The sequence below is a fragment of the Callospermophilus lateralis genome, chromosome 5 (genome assembly GCF_048772815.1).
Source record: "Callospermophilus lateralis isolate mCalLat2 chromosome 5, mCalLat2.hap1, whole genome shotgun sequence".
Lineage (NCBI taxonomy): Eukaryota > Metazoa > Chordata > Mammalia > Rodentia > Sciuridae > Callospermophilus > Callospermophilus lateralis.
Window position 1 is genome coordinate 57,305,256 of NC_135309.1, and position 21,404 is coordinate 57,326,659.

The following is a 21,404-nucleotide window of genomic DNA, read 5'->3' on the forward strand; positions in this document are numbered from 1 at the left end:
GGCTATTTCCAAGTGGGGATAAGAAGACATAAAGTATAAAGTAAATTAAGAATGGATAAAACAATTAAACTGTTCCTGAAAGTTTCAAAATATTTGAAGAGATAATACTTTATGTGATCATAGTTTGTGATCTTGGTTGTGTGTGCATGTGTGTGTGTATGTGAGTGTGTGAGTGTATGTGTGCACGCAGTGTGCTCTTGTTTTGATCTTCTACCTTAACTACTACAAGAAAGAAGATATCAATGAATGCTGGGAAATACTTGATGTTATGAAAAATGGGACATAAAATGGCAAGATTCTTATTACTCAGATTTGTTCTAACATAAGGCATCACATATCTTTCACAATTCCTCAGTTGTTTCTTCCTGGGATCATGGTATCTGGACACAGAATGCCAGTCTAGAAGTTGTCAAAGGTGAAGCACTTATATGGCCACCTCCTCTATCCTACAAGTGCATGATGTGTGGGGTCCAGTGACCAGGGACCAGCCTCCTACCACTATTCTTCTATGGGACTTTGAGATATGCTATCTTGTCAGGGGACACAGAGCTAGATAGATTTTCCTAAGCCGCCATCATCACTTGGTTAGGAATGCTGAATGAGCTGCAAGTGTATATCTGGCTGATACAGTGGTGAGCAAGACTCTGAGCTCATAAAGCTAAATGTCTAGTGATGGAAACAGATATGAACCAAGCAATAAAATGAGTTTCAACAAACTGGAAGAAGGCCAAGAGTTGCAAGAAATAGTGTTGAAGTGGTATGCAGGGCCAGACCATGCTTTGAAAAGTTCCCTGTCTATTATGTGACTAGTCTGGAAGGAAGCAAGAGGGTCAATATGGGAAGATCACTAAGGAAGCTATTATGGTAGTTCAGGGTGAAGAACTCGCTCCTTGTTGTCTTGCACTAAAGTAGAGAAAATAATGATGGGAAAAAGTAAATGGATTCAAGAGATATTAAGAGGATAAATAAACAGGACATGGTGGTGAGTTGAATGGGCAGAAATTAGATCTTTGGTGTTCACTGAATTTCTAGAACAGTCTCGTAAGATTAATAAGATTATTGCCATTGTATAGAAAAGAAAGCAAAGGTTCAGAAAGACATGAAAAGGACAAAAGCCAGATTTTCTCCCGTCTGTCTGGGTGAGAGGCCCCTGTTTTCTCCCATGAAGCGTGTTTGTGGAGCAGAACATGACCTTCAACACTGTCACCCACATATTTGTGAACATTCTCCTGCCATCTCAGTTCCTATTTCTCTGTTCCCAACCTTTGCTCACAGAACTAACCCTTATTATTACACTTGCTGCTCCAATAGGCAACATAAATCCTGTGACATCTGTATTCCCATATGACTGCTTTTTTTTTTTTTTTTTTTTTTTAGCCAAGTTTTCTCCATTGGCTTTGTAAATCATGCTCAGAATTTTTTTCCCTCTGTACTTTTTAGAGTTGCCTTATTTCTCTTGGTCCCAGGTTAACTTTTATATAGCATCTGCCTGTGGATTTGCTCTTTTATACACAAGTGAAAATATACATTCCCCTTCATTCTCTTGTCTTATCCTTTTAAGCTTTCTCCCTCACTCCGCCCCCGACACACACCTTCTGCTATTAACTATCTCAACAATCTGTTGTAGTTCTGTAAGATATTTCAAAACCATGTACAAAGTCAAGACAGCAAGTTATGTTTTGTGGCTTTTCTCACTCCCTCTGCTTCTTCCCCTTCTTTATTACTTGCTCCCACATCCCAAAGATTTACTGATCTCATTCTTTGATCAGTAATGTCACATGTAATGCTTTCTTGTCTCTTGTAAATTTATGACCTAGTCAAATTTCTTCTGAGATTGAAGTGATTTTTTTTCAAAGCAATGAAGTGCATTTCCTACTGTATAGAGAGCTATGGCAGCTGTTCTCAGGTCACCAAATACAGCCAAATGACCACTTGGATGACCATCCATCTTCCTGGGCCAAGCTGACACATTATACGTGCAAGGGTTATTGAGGGAGGTCACAGTAGGAGTTTAGGAGATAGAATAAACCATGCTCTGGCCCCTCAGAATCTGCCCACAGAATAAGTCAACATGTCTCACTGACCTAACCACATTTTTCAGATTTTTTAAAATACATTAAAAGATCACTTTTCATATTTTCATTTCCCATGATCATTTCCCTAATTCTTAATTGGCAAAATGAGCCCCCTCTTCATATAATCTTGCCACTCACTTCCCTAGGCAAGCAATCAATCCCCAACCCTTTGAAGGTCATAGTGACAACTTCTTCTTTAGAAGTCTTTTAGCATTTACTTTCTAGATTGGTGCTTCTCAAACTTTAATGTACATTCGAATTACCTGGGGATCTTGTTAAAACACAGATTCTTATTCATTTAGTCTAGAGTGAGGGTTGAAATTCTCTATTTCTAACAAGTTCTCAGGGGATGCTTATGTCACTGGACTAAGGGCCACACTTTGAGTGACAAAGTAGAATATGCATAAAGCTTATGCTAACTCATACCAAAAAAAAAAAGGACTGAGGGCTGGGATTGTGGCTCAGTGATAAAGAACTCGCCTAGCATGTGCAAGGCACTGGGTTCCATCCTCAGTACCACATAAAAAATAAATACCTTTATTATATATATATGAACTGAACATAAGTTTTACTGTACATGTGGCAGTACTGTGTGGTAGTTTTCTAATCTTTTGCCACTTATTAGCTACATGATCATGAGCTATATATCTTTCTTTTTAATTTTTCTCACCTATAATCTCAATATTATGTACTTAATAGATTGTATGAAGATTTAATGAATAAATACATGCAAAGTGCTTATAAAGCACATAAAACATGCTCAATAAATACTGGTTCTTATAGTCACCATATTCGTCATCTCTACAATCAGATTCTAAATTCCTCAAGGTAAGAGGTTGTATTTTATGGCTCACGACATCCTCAGGACTTGTCAGGTGGTATCTCTTCATGGTGATGATAGGGTGTAGAGGGGTTAATATTAATTTTGTAGAATGATTTTAGCATCTTTTTTAATCTGAACAATGTTTTTCTATAAAGTCTTTCAATAATTAATTGCTTATTTATTAACTCCCTTCCACCCTACTTTACCCATTTAAGGAAGCATGCAATATTGCTGATGAATAAATATTATTATATGTAAATTTTAAGCAACTATAATTTATTTATACACCCCAAAATACATTTATAGCACAAGCATACAACCGAACAGATTAAGAATAAATTGGAATCAGAGATACCACCCAGAGAAAAACTATTTGTAATAATAATAATAATAATAATAAATATCTATGGAGTCCAAGAGTCCAGAGTACAGAACAAAAAAAACAAAGGGTGGGAAGCTCCCAGAAAAGAATGGAGAATTCCACCATGAACTGAGGATTCAACAGATGAAACAGTCCAGTCTTCAGAGCCTCCTTTCATCTTTACAAACAAAACCAGTGGAGCAAATCAAAATGGCACCAAGTCACCCCCATCCTCATAGGCCATTTTGGCCCCACAGAGCCATCCACTCATCTACTTATGGGCCTTGTTTCAAAATTCTATTACTATACAACAAATTATGCCAAAATTCAGTGACTGTAAACAACTTATTATTATCTCTTGTAGCTCAGAGGCTGAAAGAGTTCAGTGGGGCAGTTTCTCATGTGGGTACTTGGGTTCACTCATGCAGCTGAACTAGGGTGGCAGAGAGGGCCCTCTAACTTCTAGACTTGGCAGGCCAACTTAATGGCTGCATAGCTCATGTGGCTATTGCCTCAGGTGGCTGGTCCGGTGGGGAGGGGGCTGCTCAACAGTACCAAGACACCTCTGTCCATGCAGCCTCCCCACGTGATCTGCTTGGACTTCCTGTGCCAAGACAGTCCAACTTCTTAGGGGGGCTGGCTGTCTCCCGAGAAAGCATCTCAAGAGACTGTGGCAAAATCGACAAGACTTCTTAATGATTTTCAATAGTCAGGCAGCGGCACGTCTGCCTCATTCCATCAGTGAGCTGGGACTCCAGGGGTAGGGACTATGCAAGGGCTCCAGTCAGGAAGTCGTGTTTCCCTGGGGAGGGAGATAACTTTGGATCGTAGCTGCCACAAGCCCAAAAGCTTCTTAGCCAAATCCTTTCCTTCATGCATATGGAAGAACATTTACCAGCATTGTCTTCTGTCAAGATCAGGTAGGAAAAATACAAAGTTAAAAAAAATTAAAACACTTTTTGTAAAAATCTCTACATTTGTTAGGCCCTCCAAAGCTTTGGACAAAATCATCTATTAAGGAGGAAAGTTCTCAACCAAAACAAGACGAAGAAGTTGCCAGTGATAGCAAGTAAGAAATGACAAGAAGCCATCACCTCCCCTTCTACTCCCCCGGCCTCAGATAAGGTTCAGACATTGGAATGATCATTTCTTCCTAAATGTTTTCCCTGCAAGAAATGTTTAGGTGGCAAATATTGTAAGGAAATACATGATCTATTTCCTGAGTAATGAAGTTAAACCAAAAAAGTCAGTCTAATGCCTGCTGATTCCCTCCTGCCAATATCTCTGTTGAACTATTTATGAAAATCTCATAGGAAAGGAAAACAGAGACCCTTTCCTCCCTCTAACTTATAGCCTCCTCCTCACTTCCCAGAGGGAAAAAAAAAAAAAAACCAACAGAAGCCCCCAGTTTTTCTGAGCATACCCAAAGGCCCACAAGTTTGTGCCTGAACTGGGTTTGGACTTAATGCCATATTGCCCAGCCAGATGTTTTCTTTCTCAGAAAGGTTTTGTATCTCTTATCTTTTCCTCCCATTCATAGTGGGATAATTTAAATTGATTGAGCATCTACTGGACGTAAGGTAATATATTCAGTGCTCTTTCCAAAAATCTCTTATCTTCATTTTTCCAGAAAAGCAGAAACTAGACAGACACAGTTGTTTTCATGGGTATTTATCCATGGACCACAGGCAGGAGTTAAAAGGTAGTTAGGAAGGTCACAGGTATGTTGAGTGTGAACAGCTCACAGGTTTCTTCTGTTTCACATACACATGACCCTCCTGCATCATTCCTACACCCAGTGACCCATTATTTTTGAGAACTGTTACAGTGCACATCTCTTGTTACCTCTTTCTGCCCAGCCCCATTTTATCCTGCAAGAAATGGCCTTCTTTGAATTTAGTAGAACAGTTCCTGGTCGATATATTCCTCACTTCTTGTCTTCTCCAAAGAAATATTTCAGCCTGGAGATGTGGAATGTACAAGTGTAAAGAGTTAATTTAGTGAAGTGAAAGTACAGTCCAGGGACCTTGGAGCAGGCCCTCCCAAGAGAAGAAGTGGCCTGGGGTTTTCCAGGTGGAGCGTTTTTATATTTGGTCTGGAAACCTCCCACCTCACGTGTTATGTATTTGGGGCAGTCACTGCAAGTTCCCACCCTAGTTTAGTATGCCTGCACTGATTTCACCATGTTGGAAATGTCTGATCTGTACCTTAGTGAAATCCCCAGGGTGTTGTAAATGATATTACAGTAAAACTGGAGTCCCCAAATGAAAGTGCCTCAGTGCTGTGCACAAGCTTGGAAGCTGGAAATTCCCTTAGGCAGGTTACACCTTGTTTCTTCAGTGTTAAGAAGATGTATCTGGCTATGAAAGAGGAGGTTTATGGGTGGGGTTTTCTGTCACCTGAGGCGGACTGTTCTTTCATCAGTCAAGATGGAGTGGGCCCTGTTCTCTCTCCTCCCATGCCTGCTCAAGCCTACCTCTCTACCTACTCTAACAGAACTGTCCCCACCTTATCCAGCTCTAGGATAAACATATGACTCAGGCAAATCAGAGGGAGTATTCCATCCCCTAGCCCTAGAGAAGATAGCCTCAGAACAAGCCAGGAGAATAAGATTTCGTTTCCAGGATCTACCGTGTGTGAAAACTGGCTTGGGCATTTAGGGAATTCTTTCTTTTCTGCCTATGTATCTACTCTCCCAAAATATATTTTAATAAAGTGATTACTTACAGAGGGATGAGCAGAATTAACAAGGGAAGAGCACCCAGAGACTAGCAACAATGAGAAGGCTTTCCCACCCTGTGTTGCCAACAGAGAGAGTTGGAACCCTGGAGGGGCCTTTGGGAGGACCTATGATCATGGAGGGAAGCCTGCCAGAGACACAGCACCAAGGCAGGGAGGAAGCAAGAAAGAAATGACCCCAATCCTCTGATCATCTGCCAGTGCCTCCCCATTAGCCAAATCCAATTGGAAGTCAGCTGGCAAAGGAGTCCCTTGGTGCAGGCATAAAACAGAGAGCCCCCTGGGGCAGAGAGCAGTGCAGAAAAAGAATCAGGATTAGCAGACAGAGCGGAGAAGAGTTAGAGGACACCTACTCACCCCTATTTGGTGAAAATCGTATAGTACCATGAAAGTATCACTAGGAAAAGAAAGGGAAAGCTGTGTTCCCTGGTACCATGATATTCACATTCCAGAATTTCCTTCCTGTCTTTGTTCATATGACTCAGGACCACCTCTTCTGGGCTGATTTTAAAACTCCTCTCTTTTACCATTATCACATAAACCTCTTTGCTCCATATCTTCTAACTTGTTCCCTAGATAGCCTTATATACTGAGAATACAGAGCAAAAAAGAAAAGGACCAGGGAAGCTCTGAAGCCAGGCTTGGGAATGACAAAAGAAAGTGTTTGATGTTCCTCACACTCTTTGAAGAACAAATACACCCAAGTGCATAGTCTTTAACAAGATGAATGCACACGCTAGGATGTTTTGCTTTGTTTTTGTGCATTCTCCACATAAATCTCCGGGCAGACATTTCTCCTTAATACATACAGTATGTGGGAAATTGTTTTTTGCCTATAAAAATGCATTAACAGCTCCAAAGGAGCAATTACACCATGTATTGTAAATGCACATTAAGAATAATACACAACACTTATCTAAACCTCAATGAATTCAGAGCTGTGGTACCACAAGTCCAAAGGTGACTCAGATTAGTTCAAGATATAAAGCCCCAGGGGGAGAGGGCTTTCCTCTGTTGTGTCAATTACAATGATGCAGGTATAAAGCAAGAACCTGATCTCATTCTGTTGCTTTTTAAAGAAGCATCAGCCCTGAGGAGGAGGCTGTTTGCACCAAGGAGTGTTTATGCCAGAACATTCCCATGGTGAATTTCTGCAAGCCTTCTGACTCAGGTTAGCCTCTTGCATGCAGAAATCATTGGGTCTCACACAGACAGCAAGTCAATTACTCAGGCTATATGCCTGGTTTTAGAGTAGACTTTATTTATTACTCTTGTTATAGCTGGGATATGGAGGACCCTAACCATAATGTGTGAAATCAGATTCTTCTACTGTTGCATTACAAATCTCATTGGATGCAGTGAATTTGCTTTATTCTGGTCCATTCTGGATTAACGGGAAAGGAAATATGGATTTTTTTCATCCATATAAACAATGAAGACTTGTTAGAGACTTGTTTCTGATGTTTATGGATTTCTCTTTAGTGCATACAGCCTATGGAAAATTGTTTTTAAGCAATAAACAATAATTGTATTTGGGGACACAGAGGTACTAGTGCCGTATTGCATTCAGCCTGCTGATAAATTTCTCTGGCCTCTTTTTTTTCTTATACAGACATAAAAATACAAAGACAAACAATAAATTTTCCTCCCTCCACTGCAACCTTTTCCGCTTCCACTTTATTTTCCACTACATTTCTCGTTTGATATTACCTTTTTAAATTGCTAAATATAAATATTCCACAATGAATGCCTGTAATTAGGTTGTCTGCTCCCCTTCAAGGACTTGTTAGAAAGAGAAAGGGCTTTAATCTAAAGCAAACTAACAGAGCTGGAAGTTAATTAGAAATTAGCCATATATCCTGGGTAAATTATTTATGCTAAGCCATGTGTTACTGTAAAAATAATATACATTTACACTGACTATTGTAAACATAAAATAATTAACAATAAAAGGGAAGATATTATCCCTTAATAGAATCCTTTTGCTAAGACCAATTTAATTTTCTCTCTCATAATACTGAATGATAACCCAGGCTTCCTGCTTTGTATATAGAGTGCAAAGAGTCTTTATATACAGCACAGTCTTTTGCAGTGTTTCTTGAATTTTTCTTCTCTCTCTCCCTCTCTCTCCTGTCCCCTCCCTCTCTCCCTGCCATCTTTCTCCATCTTCTGCACGAAGATTTGTCTGATTTACATTACATTTTAGCATGCTTTTTTAAAAATATATATATTTTGAGATGGTGGGGGAGTCTCACTGTATTTCCCAAACTGGTTTGGAACTTGCAATCCTCCCACCTCAGCCTTTGGAGTTGCTGGGATTACAAGCGTATACCACCATGTTGTTTTTTTTTTTTTAGCCTGCCTTTTTCTTTTAGCATTTTTTTTCTTTCTTTTATTCTTTTTCTTTTTCATCTTTTCCTCATCTTTCCATTTTTCCTTTAATTAAAAACTAGATAGACATCTAACCGTTCACTGAGCATGCTTCTCTCTATGCCTATTCTTTCTCTGTTCCTTTTCAATTTTCCCTGGTCCCTTTCTCTTTGTGATATCCGATCTTCTTGCAAAATGTTTATTGTTTGAGCTGCTCAAGAAAAAAAAAAAATCCTTAAGTGGCTGATATAAAATGCAGTATATTTTAATCCTCTCTCCCTTTCCTTCCTTATTATATTAGCAAAAACATAAGGGTCAAAATGGACCAACCCTGGTGTGTGTTCTCAACCCACTGAGGAGCCTTCGGATTCAATGCAAATGTTGAAATATATTTGGTTCCTGTAGTGAGCATGCCAATGCAGCAGAATTTCACAGCATCCCTTTTGGGAATTGGGCATTTGTACTTGTATACTTCTATATGCATAATCAGTATTAAATACAATCTAATGAAGTGTCTTTGTGTCTAAAACGCAGTTACCTGAGGACTCTCCTTACAAAACGTTCATTGAATTTTTTCCCCATTCATATCTGGCAGCAACAAATACCGTGAAGCTTTTACATGGTTAGTGTAGGTGTTGTTAATGTACTTTCCACATCCATTTAAATGCAAATCTTCATGCAAATAATCACTTGGAGGAGAAAAAAAAAAGAGAGAATGTGTTTAGCTGAAGACAAAGCTAGAGGGATAATAGAAAGCATGAATAGGGTGTCAGTGGAGGACTACACAATAAAAACCTCCTCTGCAGGAAAATGAAAACACATTAACGACAGCATAGAGGATCTCTCAATAGGTTCTTACAGTATTGTTGTATGTAAACATGATTCCCAGCAGGTGAAACAAAATGAAGGAATTTAGGAGAAATTTACACGTGTCTGTAGGAGAAGTAGAAGGTCAAACCAGATTACAGAACAAAACATTTGATCAATGCCTCACATACCAATCATGGGCAAATATTTATGTTTCCTGCAGAAATCCAAAATTCAGAACCAAATAGTGCACGGTCCAAATGACTGGATTGTTAAGTAATGCTGTGGGGAGAATGTTTCAACAGAAAAGTAGGAAATGAGCTGGGACTGAATAAATATCATTATACTGGAGAACAGCAACTTTGAGACTGAATTTGGCTCTCGGGAAGGCTGGATTGTGATCCTAGGGAAATTTCCAATTTGCACTATTTGCAAAGAAAACGTTACATCAACAAAGGTTAAGTGCTGGCATTAAGAAAAGCAGAATGTCCTAGAGTTTCCCAGTTATTTCTATTTTAAGTACCTCTCCAAGTTTCCCTTGGATGCAATCAAAAGAGTTGACAAGAAACCAAGGAAGTTGCAAAATAACAAGGCCAAAGGACTGGTAATGGTGTATGAAGGGAAAAAGTGACCTTCTGGTGTCATATATTTCCAAGTGGAGAAATCTATTTGTGACACGTTTTTATATTTGAAAAAAAACGTGCTTCAGTGTTCCTGTAGGTTTTATGATTTGCAATTGCGCCACTTGACGGCACCAATAGAGCGATGGAACTTGGAAAGCTGAATGTGGACGTACTCTGGAAGAATTTCAATAGACTCAGGCAGTATTAGATGTACTTTAACTTGGAGTGATTTCACATTTCTTGGAGAGTACAACTGGCTAGAATGATCACTTTTGATTTCCTTGGCTGCATATCCTCCAACAACCCGCCCACCCCACCCCCACCACCACCTTGCCGAGAGGAAAACAGAAAAGAGTAAAAGAAAATAAAAGTTTTGCAAAAATTTAACTATCTGTACTGCTGACTTTTCCCACAAGGGAAGTGTTCTTTTTGACAACCATTCTGTAATTTTATTTATTTATTTATTTGTTTGTTTATTTATTGTCCTTCGAGATATGATTCAGAATCCTGAAATTATTCTGTACTTATCAACCCACACATCCCAAACATTCCATATTTGCCTGCTTTGTACCTTTGATTTCAAACCATTTAGACTATAATCAGAGTTGGATGAATTCTGTAAAGGGCTTGGCTCTGTGGCAAGATACCAAGTAGTATTGAAAAGGAGAGAAAAAGTTAAAAAAGAAAATCAGAGTGTACAGAAATAGATAAGGTTAAAGGAAGGAGAAGAACAGGGACAATTTGGACTTTGAACAGACACCTAGTTTTCCAAGAATTGAACTGTTCACTGGGATTAAATGATAACCTGGCTAAAATGTATTTATATTGATGTATATATTTAAATTATTGACTTACATGTAAGCTACTAAATACACTTATTATTTTAACTATTGATATATTTATTAAACAATGTCTTAATTATTGGCTGTATTTGTTATAAATAATATTTGTTTATATTTTTTACTTACATGTCCTCTTTTCCTGAATAGGTCAGGATGAAAATTCATCAGGGTGAGCCAGCTAATACAGTAACAAACAAGCCCCAAATTCTCTGTGATATAAACCAACAAAGGTTTTTCTTATGCTTTCTGGATATGGAGGATGGGCCCAGGAGAGTTTTCAGAGACTAATAGTTATGCATCAACTCAATCATTCAGGTTCACAGGGGGGATCCAGTTTCTTGCAACTGCACCATCTGAGACTTGTGGCCTCACTGTCACCACAGTGAAAGGAGAGAATTGTGACTTCAGTTAAACACTTTGGCTAGGTAGTGATACATATCATTTGTTCTTGTAGCCCCCTGGTCATAACTGGTCCTAAGGCAGCAAGAGCAAGCTGTGACCATCCCATCTGCTCAGAGGGCCTAGAGAATCTGCAGATCTGCGCCAGCAGTAGAAATCTCCAGCACCAAGGAAGATCATCTTGGTATTAGATGATTGTTCTCCTTAGAAATCCCTCAGCTTATAATTAGTACATTGCCTGTCATATTTTAAATTCATTTTGAATTATATTTCTGGCTTTTCTTCTTTATTCATGGTGGCTTGTGAGACATTTGAGATTAGGAAACACTTTTTGCTCATTTTTTAATACCCATCTGACCCTGAACATAGTGAGTACTCTAAAAGTATTGATTCAATTAAATTAAGCTATTCTCCCTAAGATAATCACAAAGGTTTCTTTGTCATTTCTTTATCCAGGTATTAGTTCACAATGATGGCAAATTTATCCATGCCTGAGTTATAGGTAAGTGCAGAATTTAGTGCCCAGCTGATTTACATCAGTAAATAGTGATGAGCATATTTTCTAATTGAGATATTTCATGTATGTTCCTTTATCTGCCAGGAAATTTTTAAAAAGGTAGTTTTAGGAAAGAGATGATGATCCAGACTAGAGTCTGGAAGAGTAAGCTGATATCTTGGCTTTGCCCTTCACTTGCATTGGGACCTGTGTACTCACATCAGCTCAGTCTCAGTTTCTTCACAGAATGGTGGTGTTGGGGGTCTGCAGTTGAAAGAACTGGAAAGCACCTCATTACATGCAACACTCTGAATTTTGCAACCCAAGGAAAATTTTAGATTTCTGTTTCAGAAATTTTCCAGTGTTGGTTAAGGGGATCTGGGTGGGAAAAAAAGATTGTGAAATAAAATAATGTTTACCATCCTTTTATTTTTTTTTTTTTTCATATTTTTTAACCTTGATTCATCCTGGCCCTTGGTCATTCAGCATTCCTTCCTTTCCCACCAATGTTTGGTTGAAATTCCACCATTCTGAATTCACATCAAGTCTTATTGTTTCTATTTTCTCTTGATGCAGAAATCAGTATGTTATAAATAATAAATTTGAACTAAACAATTGCATTCTCCAGCATAGGTAGTCTTCGTGGTAGCAGTTTCCTGTATCTTTCTGTAGAAGCTAAGGGTTCCCAACAAATGGTGGGAGCCAGCCTGCAGGGTGGTATGTGAGACAGAGTTAGCTCCTGTTTGGGGCTTTGAATCCTGGACTTGTAGCACCAAAGCACTAGGACTGCTTGGATTCATTTACAGCAACAGATGTACTAGAGACATTTTCATTAATTGAGGAGGGGGTGAAAGGGGCAGGAAGGTTGCCCCTTCGGTAGCAGAGGCCTATACTACAATGCTGCTGGTGACAACATTCTACTTAGACTGCTTTTGCTAAAAAGTCATGGCTGAGCACTCCCGGAGCTAGATGCTCTTGGCTTCTGCCCATTTTTCCAAGTTTGGTCCTTTAATCTCCTATCAATTCTGAAGCATCCAAGAGCTTTGCAGTATTTCATCTATTTGCCTAATATCATTGGAGACTATTGTTGCCCCTCACAATTAAAAGATTCACAACCAATTTAGAGGTTTAGCCTGATAATGAGCTAGTGTGCCACTTGAGCCAGAAAATATTTTTTAACAGAGGTCACCTGGTTTGACCACTAATATGCCTAAGGCATGTCATTGTTTATATAAAGTCAACAAATATACCATCTCATTCAGTTGTCCTATTAATCCTTAGAAGGGTTCAAGATATAAAATACAAATGTTTTCAAATTAAGAGTGGTAAATTTAAGGTTCCAGGAGAGTAATTGACTTGACAAAGGTGAACACAGAATTAAGTAATAGGTCAAGATTCATAACCAGAACAAATCACTCTACATATAGAGTTTTTTTTTTTTTTTTAATTATACAACCCTGTCCTCTCCATAGGAGTTGTTTTAATTGCAACTGCCCAGAATTGAAAAGGCTTTGTTATCAGACATGGAATTTTCCTCCAAAGGATTGGTCCTTGCTTATGCCCATACAAGAAATGAGCTTGAATTTTAATTCTAGTTTTACCACATTGTCATGACTCAATGCTACTGGTTCCCCAGAAGAGGATAAATAACCTCCCAGAGGAGAGCAGGTTCATGATCACTAACAGTCTATGAGGTATAGCAGAGTCCAAGAAACCAAATGGATACAGGTTTTGCCCCCTTAAAGAGGTGTAAAACTTTCTCTTGTATTTCAGCTGGAACTTTTTCTTCTTTGACATTGTCATATCTCCTCCCCATTTTGACTTTTCTTGGATCTAGTATGAATTCTAGGAGTGCAAACTCTCCAAAATGAAATCAAAGAGCCTTAATCTATTTCCTAAATTTATTTTTGCCTTTCTAGTCTGTTCTCCATGCTCTCTTCCATTTTAAACCCCTGTTTGGAGCTTTGCTGCTTAGAAGAATGCATGTTCCTTGAAAACTCAGATGTCTTGGCAAAGAGAGAGTAGAGGAAAACAGTTACCTGCACTGTGCAACCCTGATGAACCAGTTCAACAGTCAGTGTGCCAATCACAAGATCTCACCTGGACCTGGGGATTGGTTAAGCTAGTAGCAGGGATGGAGTAAGGTCACTGTGGCTACAAGGTGGTATGAAGAGAGCAGGGATAGCAACAGTGATACCATGTGACTGGCATATTCCTATTTCTCTTCATATATTGTTCAGCCATTAGTATTTGAAATCATAGAGATAATTACTAGGGCACTTCACCTATTAGAAGACAAGATAAGCTACAGGGTTTTCTCCTCAGCACTAACAAAGAAGGAGAAGAAAAAGAAGAAATAGTCTTATTTCTGGGGATTGAATAAGGCATAACAACGGAATGAGATTCACCCAAGAAGTATGTGAAAGAACAGGCTGGCGATGGGCAACTCTAGTTCCTGCCTCACTGTGAACAACTCATGAAGAGACTTAGACCCCTGCCATTCACTGGGTTTTGTGAGCAACTCCATTCTTTCTATCATGGAAAGCAACAAGAAACCTAAGATGAATATCAGTTTAGTGAGTTTAAGGATGCGTAATAATTTGTATTCTTTTCTTAGAGACAGTGTGCCAGGCATTAGATCCCAGAAGTGGGGGGAAATGATGACAACTAGAAAGAAGAAAGTTATGCAGCCCACATCCCCGGAGCCAGCAGTAAAATTGGAGGAGAGGCCCAGGGAGCAAGCTCAGCTTGACCCTTTAAGAAGACTCCCATCCAGACTTCTCAAAGAGATTGACTCTATCAGTCAGTGTTTTTATTGCAGACAACAAAATCCATTCCAGATGATATAAAGAAAAAGTGATTATTACAGGAAAGAGTTCTCAAAATCTTTGGGTTATGTGGACAGACAGGCACTAACAAACTTTCAGAACAGCTTCCACAACAACTCCAGAGAACAGGAATAGTAAAGGGTTTGGTAACTGTGTGGGCCTCTGTTGCTGAGTCAAGAGACCGCCTTCTGCAGCTCCCAACCCCAGAACCATACTGTCTCTCTCCTTCTGGCCAGAAGATTAGCTCTCCATGCATATAGCCACAACCTCTTGCTCTGTTCCTCCTTCCAAATCCCATGCAAATATGTCCACTTGGAGAATGGGGGTCAGAGGGACCCCTCCCTGCAAAGGAATCCATCAGAGTTTCCAGTCTTCTGGGACAGCATGCTGGGATGACAAACTGGAAGGAAGGGGTCTCAAGTGACAGTCTGCAGGATCTACCACACTGATCCTGCTACTACACCTGTGGGTCTCTCAGCTGAAGGCAAGGCTACAAGGGTATTTGCTTGCCATAAAGTAATGTGTTTGTTCTTGGGAAATTACAATCCAGATTTCATCTTAGGCACATAAATCAGCCTCCCATTGGAATTCTTTTTTATTTCAGGCAAAGGCCCTCAGGAAAATTGTCACTGGAAGAAAACAGGAAGCCTTGCCCAGGAACTGCCCTTCCTAAATTTTCTGGAGGTGGGTTGAAATAATGAAAGGAGCAGAAAAGCCTCTCAAGTTCATAAAACGAAAATTCTGTGATATATTCAAGGCATAAACAAAGGCTTCATCTCTGAGGCAGAACATGTAAGTGGGGGTTCTTAGCATTTAGTAACAAAGCCACTTGACTAGTAAGATTCCTTTTAAGTCCCTTGAAATGTGTATGGAATACCCAGGATTGCAAATGAGAAGAAGGGGTAATGTCATGACAATGAAGAAAAGAAGCTGCACTTAGACATTTTGTTCCTGGTCTAGATTCGGGTTATTTGGCTTCTCCTCTGACTTAGCTACTCCTCAAGAATAAAACCATCTCATCACTGTTAGACGCAGAGCTTGCTGGTTATTTGACTTTTATTTTCCCATCCACTTGTTCCCATTTTCCTGCGATAAACAAGATTTAGGTAACAAATGAAAAGCTTTTCCCAAATGGAACTTGAAGGGCTATTTGTTTGCTTGCTTGTTTTAATTCCATCGGCACAGATACAAAGCCCCACATTAATTCTCATGAAAATTCATAACAACTCTGGATATTGTTATCTCTAAAGAAAGAGGCACATATGACCCTGAGTGATTGCATTGGCCTTTCCAATACAGTTGACCCTCTGCTAATCATGCTTGTTAGTCATTAAACCAAAGTTACCACAAAGTAATGTGTTTGTTAATTGGAAATTAGAATCCTAACCTAAAGCTGACTACATCTTTAAAATCAGGAGGATCCGGATATAAATCAAGCCTCCCCTGGAAGCTGCTGTGGGTAACCATGAAATTCAAAATGACATCAACATCCTAGAAAAATCTTTGACCTACTTTTCATTAAGAATGATCAGAAGAGAGCTTACTTCCCATTGGAAAGGGTGAGTCCTCCTGTTCACACAAAGATTGCCAGAATATAGCCACAATTTGGAAATGTGGAAAATCTGTTGCACCTTGTGATAATCTCTTCCTGGAGTTTGGTCCGTCTTAAAAACTTCAAGGAACGTAGGCCAAATCGCTGGTATAGTTGGGTCCTCAAAGTCTGGTTCAGGCACATTTGTGTTGTTTCTCTCGATGTGACTGCTTCATTTAGAAAAAGTACCAAGACACTAACATGAGCTGAGAACAAAGCACATCAGGCCTCAGAAGCTAAATGCCACTGCTACTTTTCCTGCTGGGTCCAGTACACACATTTTCTCTGTTATAAGAATTATAATTCACACTGAATTAAAGCATCACAAGAATAACGGGATGATTCCCTTCTTTACCACCAGAAACCCTCTGAGTTTCCCTTATGCCCCAAATGCCTCCTTCTACAGGAAGTAAAGATGGAGCAGGCTGGCTCTGCCCTAATTGAGCAGAGAAAACATGTGGCTGAGGCCACTGTGGCTTCCTTCTCAAATCCTCTCCTTTGTGTTTTTAGTGTGCATCAGTGTTGCCTTCTCTGTCTTGCCTCTTCCATTCCTGTGGATCTCCTCTCTACTGACCACCTGCTAGGCTTTGTGGCCACCTGCATTATTTTCTTTGACATCTACTAGCTCCTAATACCAAACTGCTAGATTCTTTCCAGAAACCTCTCTTCTGAGCCCTGCTGTCAATTTATGCTCATTTGTTCAGCTGTTTCCAAGCCCTCCAGTTTTACTTTGATGATCAGACTTCTGCCTTCTCTTTCCAACCTGCACCTGAGTGTTCTACCACCATGCCAACCCTCCAACTCTGCCGGACAGCACACCCCAGCCTCGGCCTCTCAACGTGAATTTTTAGAATCCTTGCTGGCCTTCAGTATTTCTCCAAATAACTTCTCTTACAGCTTAATACCTACATTTTCCACTGATTTTAAAATGTAATCATACTTAAAAAGAGCTTACACTACTCTGCACTGAACACCTGGTGATGAATATACGTAAAATCAAATACAGCTTGGAGCTGGATGCTCACCACATCCACACTCGCTGTTAGCTTTTGATAGGTAGGATGCAGCTCTAAGACGGCAGTGCTTGAAGGGTTTAATGATTCAAGGAACTGACATAACTTCAGGTGGCTTTTCCTTGTTTATACTACTACCAGTAAATAAATAAATAAAAATATTCAAAGTCTAGGCTTGAGACTAGAAACAACTGCATCCTCCTTTTATGTCATCTGGCCCATTCAACCACAAGAGCAGCTGGGAAATGTAATGTATCTGGGCAGCCACCACACAGCTCTTACTGTAAAGGAAATATTAATGTGGGGGACAGCTAGCAGTCTTCTCTGCAACTTGCTTATGGGTTGGTACCAAACGTGTCAGGAATTCTAACTTCCCTGTATGCCTTTCGCAGGGTTTCAAGTCAGAATGACCCTCATATGAAATCACCTTATTCTGTGCACAATTGATGAGATTTTAAAATCTTTGTATGTGGCTCCTTTTTTTTTCCATCTTCTCTCACTGCATTGCTAATGGAATTTGAAGAGTCAATATGGCTCCATATTTTCTACTCCATTGAAAGCTGGCTTTTGAAACCAGTGTAACTTCACCGTGACCGACAGGCAGTAAAGATTTTTTTTTTTTAAAGACTTTCATTCTATTTTTACACATTAGAAGGCAACTTACAAAATGGCAACTCGGATTAATTGAAAGGAGTGGTGATTCCATTCAGCATCCAAAGCTCTGCCAAGTCGCAGCAGCATTCTAGATTTCGAAGTTCACCGTCCATACAAGGACATTAGCCTGTTTTATCCTTGAGCCTAAAAATAAAGCTTTTGGAAAGAAAATTTGGGCACTTGAGAGTCCTTTTTTGTCTGTCTCCAACTATCCCCAGTGTTTTATAGCACCTCATGTGCTAACTCAGCCGTACAACTATTGGAACATGCTAAGGATTAAGAAATCAGGTTGGCGGCAATCCGTAGCACCACACAGTACTTACTGCCAGGCAGCTTATATCAAATGTGCCAGTGAAAAAAGAGCCAGCACATCTATCATAACAAACAACTCCTGGAAGAGAGATGGGCGGGCGGGCAGGGCAGAACCTGAGACATTGCCAGTATTTTAAATATCTCTGTATGGCACATGGTGCTCTTGTACCAATACCAAAAGAATAATATTCCTGGTTATGTAGAAGCAGCAGCAGTGTTCAGAATGTATGAAGAAGATGAGTTCTCAAGCAAAGTGGTCTCATCATTCTTCAGTAAAGACCCCAGGCACCTGTTATAGAGGGTCTAATCATTCAGTAGAGAATGCCCACAGCCATCCCTAGAGCATCTCAGTGAAATCTGTTCCTAAATCCCCTAGAAACTCATCCTGAGGTTAGATAGGTACATCTCCCATTTTGAAGATGTATCACATTCTTCCCCCCAGAAAGTTTCAGGAGCAATGCTATAAAGTCAAGAATATTTGATTTGTTGTTCCAAGGATGTGAGAAACTCATCTGTGATCAGAACAACCATACCAAATAAGCTGTTCACTTCAAATAAGCTGGAACTTTCCCATGGCTCTTGAACCAGGCTCTTGAAGCCAAAGTAAAAGATAGAATTAAATTTTCTGCTGGCCCAATGGGATAAGAGTTCAGAGACAGATTTTATAAATTTAGGAAAGCAAGATACCATGATATTTCTTGAATGTTTATGTTTACAAATCAGATTCATGTCTACTGTGAGAGAAACCAAATGGAACATTGCTGATATCTTTATGAGATCCTTTTGCTTTGTGCTTACATAATACTTTTACCTCTTCAAAATGATCAAAGCAATTTATCCATCTGACAATGGGCAAGAAAAGTTGCCTTAATACAATGAGCCAAACAAGGAAAAAACTGTGGCTGGCCAGACAATGTACCATTCTCTAAGGAAAGAAAAGTCAGTCTTTAAAACCCACACTCAAACCAATAGCATCACCAAGAAAATCACTAGTTCCCGATTGAAATGTATGTCTTCTAAGCTATAGAACATCATGCCCAGCTCCACTCTCTCCTCAGTAGTTTTCTATGTCCCCTGAGTAGCCTGGGCACTCCTCAACTTTTCCTGGAGAGGGTCCTACTAGGCTTGACTGTCTGATCCTTGCCATCAAGGCTACCAGAGTCACAACTCTGCTTTTCTAAGTTGGGCTCTGAATACAGCTTGTGATTAGTGTGTTCTCATTTAGAGAAGAATTCTTCTGATGAAACTGGAATGTGAACTATGTTTAAAGACTTTTATCCTTCCCCCACCAGCCAAAAAAAAAAAAAAAAAACCCATTAAAGTTTCTTCCACTCATCTCTGGTGCCCCTTAGCATGATAAATCAAGCCAGTAGACAATCATTTCTGGTCTGCCAAGCAAGTGTGTTCACACTAAATGGTGTCAACACATTCAACTTAACTTGTTTCATTTTTACTTGCCTTTATATTCAGATTTCCATTCTAGTTTCATCCAAATGTCAAACAGTAATAAGGATTTCATCTACAATGAAATATTGTTTATTTGAAATTCTGTAAGATGCTTTGACAGCAGGAGAGTGGAGCTTTTACCAATTTAGTGAGAATCTAATGTGTTATATACATTTATCTCTAGTGTGTACATGAGCTTTGAAAGAAGGAGAATCTCTTCTGCTTGTTGAACAAAGACTAGGGAAAATAAATTTAAATGCTGATTTTTATCATTCTTATTTAATAAGCAAGAATAAGTGATTGGAAATATCTAAGATGATTTCTACATTAAATAGAAGTTAAATGTTCTATCTGTTGTAGCCACACTGAATTCTACTTTCAAATTGTCATTTAACAAGTTTGCTAAAATACAGATTCCTTTAAGTCTGGTGTTTTTTTCAGCCAATGATGTCAGGCGATTCTGCAAGGTCTCTTCCATGCACAAAGTGGAGAAGAGAGTTCTTTAGAAGTTCGGGTCACAGAAGGCTGAGCTTAAACATTGTCTCAAAAAAAAAAAAAGAAAGAAAGAAAGAAAGCAAAGAAAAAAGAAAGAACAGAATGCAAAATGAAAAGTAAGTTAGTAGTTATTTAAACTCTCAAACAACCTGAGACCCTAAACACTGTTCCAGAAAACCACAGCTTCTTCCCAGACACATTGTTCTTCAGTGCCATGGGAGTCTGCCATCCCAGTGTGCAGACTTTCTTGGAGTCCTCTAGGAATTATATGGCTCCAACACTGCTTTCCTGTATGTCCTTTGGCCTGATAAATGCTTCCATCAGACCTCTAATTTCTTAAGCTACAAAACAGCATGACTTATGCTTCACCATCTCCCACCATCACCCCTCCATTCAATTATTTACCATATGCTGTTCTGTTCTTCTGTCTAAAGCCCCTCAAGTTCTTTTACACCCCACCTTTCTCACTCCCAGACCACTGCCCTTCTTGAGGCTTTTGTCATACATTAAATGGGCCATTGGGTCAGCTCCCAATTAGCCTTCCTACTCCTCATCTCCACTCCCTGCCAAACATGCTCCATACACACCATTATGTGATATTTCTCAATCCCATATCCAATTAGGCCTCTGAGTATAACCCTTCCCTGTCTTCTTATTGCCTTCAAGATAAAGTGAACAGTGTTTAACACTACACACAATGTTGTCTGATCCTTGCCTGCCTTTCTCTCTCTCTGATGTCTGTTTCCTATCTCAGCTCCATGATGATACTTCACTTTTCATCTTTGGGCAGCTCACTCCTCATCCATGGGGAAGAACTCTGCTTTGTCCTCTTTTCAGGCTTTTACTTAATCCCAAAGATCCATTTCAAATGCCATTTTCCCTATGAAATCTTTTTATATCCTACCATATACCTCCTTCTGAACTCTTGTCCCAATACAATGGAAATGTTAGTTGATGTGTCTGCCTTCTCAAGACTTCCCGATTCCCTCCAAGCCAGGATCTACAATGTCATCATTACATACTATCTAGTTTCTGTCATAAAATGATACACCAATAAATGGGTATTAATGGCTGATGTGTTAATGGCTTAATTCTCTGTAGACATTTTCACTAGACTTAGAGAAAAGAGTCCAGACTCCCTTACTGTGGGATAACATTCATTCAACTCAACCTTGTAAAGGCTCAGGATGTTCAAGAATAAAGTTGTGAGAATAAATGGTTAGTTAGGATCTTAGTTTTTTGCAGCTTCATAATAAAATTCTACAATTTTATGACCTTCAGGATTGTGATGATGGCCATTTCTGTCTTCAAGGAGAACACTTAATGTTGTAAACACTGGAGCACAATTCTGCTAGTACCACCTGTGACCTCTGTGTTCTTTATGCATCCAATTACCTAAGCCATTCCATGTGAATAAAGATGGAATCAGTCAATGAATGAATGGTTGAATGAATGAATACCATCACTTTGCTTTTTATATCCTCTACTTTGGTTAATAAATTTGAATCTCATCCTTGTGTCCCTGTTTTT